The sequence below is a fragment of the Alligator sinensis genome, unplaced genomic scaffold (assembly GCF_000455745.1).
Source record: "Alligator sinensis unplaced genomic scaffold, ASM45574v1 scaffold928_1, whole genome shotgun sequence".
Lineage (NCBI taxonomy): Eukaryota > Metazoa > Chordata > Crocodylia > Alligatoridae > Alligator > Alligator sinensis.
The window spans coordinates 1368374-1371678 of NW_005842229.1; positions in this window are offsets into that span (position 1 = coordinate 1368374).

Below are 3305 nucleotides of genomic sequence, written 5' to 3' on the forward strand. Positions count from 1 at the left end.
GAAGGACTGCTCTGATATTGATATCTGCAGCTGGCCAGTGACAACAATGTGTCCCTGAGGTCCCTTCCAATTCCTGTGCTCTGGGGAAGGGACAGAGAAGCACCATAAAAGGCTGTTTGTGAACTGCTCTCTGCCATTTTGCAGCTGTCTGTGTCTACAGCCAGAGCAGAGCAGAGAACAGCATCTGTAAGCTTACAGCTTGGTAGTGTCTTGCTACTGAGTTGTAGCCATTGTCAATCCTTTCCTATTTACCCTTGCCTGCCCTTCCCCCAAAATCCTGTTATTTGTTCTTCTTATTCCCCCCCCCCCCCCAAAACAAAAAAGAAGCAGTACTTTGCCTGGCCGTGTCTCATCACAGTTCAACGCAGGAAAGCACTCAAAACACATACATTTATTATACACACACACACTCACATAGACAAACTTTTTTTTCCAGCACATGAAATATGAGGCGTGCTGGAAAGGCAGGTGCCAGGTCTCCTGGCTGGAGTGGAAGAGGGAGCAGAGGAAGAGCTGTAAGTCCCCCCCTCCCCAAACTTAGACACAGCCTCTTTTCTACCACTAGCAGGCCTGAGGCTTTTGGTGCTAGTGGCAGCAAGGAGGTGGGACCAGTGCCTGCATTTGCACCCCTCCAATAACACCAGCCATATTAATAACCCCCAGCACCACCAGCATGACAAGCAGCACCAGCATGACAGTCTCCTCCACCCCCATTTCGGTTCCCATCCTGACCCTTTTAGTGCCAGAGGAGGAGCTGGATCTGGAAGCTGGGGACATGAGTACCCTAGCAAAAGAAATTCTGGGGACCGAGGAGGAATCTGAGTTTATGCTCCAATCCCTCCAAGTTCCCCTAGAGCCAGGTCTCCAGCTGAGTCAGCTCCTCCTGTTTTGCCTCTGCCTGTTGAGGAGGAGGATCAGGCAGAATCTGTACCCACACCCCAAAAGTGAGGGGGTAGTGTGGTGTGGGATCACTTTGAGATGGCAGATGATCCCAGGGATGCTATCTGCCCGGACTGCCAATGTAAGACCAGCCAGGGCAAGGAGGAGAAACTCATCAGATACCACCGAATTTGCACTGAAGAGAACACCTGGGATTGCCACCTCACCAATCTTAAAAAGGCTTTCACCCATCAAGGACACTCCTCCAGAGAGATAGATCACACGTTTGAAAGAGCCACCCCGATACCATGTGAAGAACTGCTGCAGTACAGAAGAAAAACCCCCACAAATTGCACACCACTGGTTATAACATATCACCCTTCCCTTGAACCTGTACGGAAAATCCTCAAACAATTGCAACCCATACTAGAAAGAGACCCAATTCTTAAAAAGATCTTCCCAGAGTCACCCATCCTAGCCTTCAAACAAGCACTGAACCTCGCTAACCTCATCACCAGAAGCAAAATTCCTCAAGACCAGAACACACCAAAAGGATCCAGACCGTGCCATGACAAGTAATGCAAAACTTGCCAGCACATCTCCACCACCCCCACTATTACTACACCCCACAACAGAGCCATCAGCATTCCTGGATCTTAGAGCTGCACCTCCAGAAATGTAATATATCTCATCCAATGCATCAAATGCCCTGATGGAAAATATGTAGGAGAGACCAAACAACAACTGCGCACCAGAATGAATGCACACCGGAAATCTATCAAAGACAGAAACACCCGACTACCCTAGGGGCACATTTCTCACAAGAAAACCACTCTCTCTCCAACCTCTCAGTCCTGATCCTCAAAGGAAACTTACAAAACACTTCCCAGAGATGCGCCTATGAACTCCACTTCATCAACCTCCTGGATACTAAAAATCATGGACTAAATATAGACATTGGATTTATGACACATTATAACCTGCCTGACATCTGACTCCCCAGGTATCTCTCCACTTTCATCCCCCTTCTCTCTCTCCCCCCCCACCACCCCACCCCTCCTGTCTCTCACCCATTGATTCCTCAATCTACATTTTCACTGACTACCTGTCTTGTATGCAGACCAACCCAGCTGCTGGCTTCTTTACTTTTTATTCCATCCAGGAAGAGCACACACCAACTGCTGAAACTTCCTTAGCCTGACGAAGGGTTTTTGAACCCGAAAGCTTGCTTAATAATTGTTTTCCAACTATTTAAGTTGGTCTAATAAAAGATATCAGATTCACGCAAAGAACCTTGTCTGCCTATATCTAGAGATGTGAACCCATGAAATCAGATCTTTCATAAGTAGGTGCAGTTACCCTTGAAGGAAATGCAAGTTATGACTCCTGGATCTACTCCCTTGACTTTCTTTTCTGAAGCCCTGAGTTTCATAGTTTCTAGGTGTCATAGTTTCTAGGGTTGGAAGGGACCTGAATAGATCATCAAGTCGGATCCCCAGACTTGATGAGTTCAAATCCTCCTCTGACCACGAGTGAAATGAAGTGGGATATGTTTTTGTTTGTTTCGTGTCCATCTCAAGATCATGGAACAATTTAAGAGAGGTGCTAGAGGAGGTGATTTGCCTGTGTCATGTCTGCCTGTGGCAGCTGATATCAGTCTCACACAAAAACAATTTATTTTTAAAGAGCACTTTAATATAGCATAACAATATTACCACACATCTTGCTCAAGCAAAGAATTTTTCCAATCTATATTCAGTGCCAGAGTGACTGCAAAATGAGTTACTGTACTTTAATTCGCTGCCTTGGCTATAGTGACAGGAAGTTAATTAGACAAACTCCAACCGTGTCTTCCGGACCTCAGTTCACATTACCTAAAAGCAAGAGAATTATCTGTTGTGTGGGAGTTAGTGCTTTTGGCACTAGTTGGATTAAAACAAAGAAGTAATGGGTAAAGAAGCAAAGAACATGGCCACAGTAGAGTCCGAATCAAGCTAAGGGACAGTGTTTAAGCTTAGTTTTAGTTAAACTTCTTTCCAACAGCCAACAACAATAGGCTTGTTACATAAGAAGCAGGTTTAAAGCACGTAGACTGGACTAAAGTCATGCTCAAGTCGGAGTTTCTACACAGTTTGATTCCTACACATAATTCCTAATGGCAAAAGTAAGGGAGACAGTGCTAACTACTAGGCCTGTGCGAAGTGGCAAGTATTTGCTTTGGATTCAGAGTCAGCTGATTCAGAGGGACAGTGATTCAATTCGGAGATTCGAATCACTGTCCCGATTCAATTTGGCTGAATCGTATCTGAAGATCTGGTGCCACTTCGGAGATTCGGCCATAGACTAAACAGGCAGCGGTCCTCACCACGCTGAACACAGCTGCCTCCAGCTGGTAAGTCTGTTGGGGGTGGGGGAAGGGAAAGGGA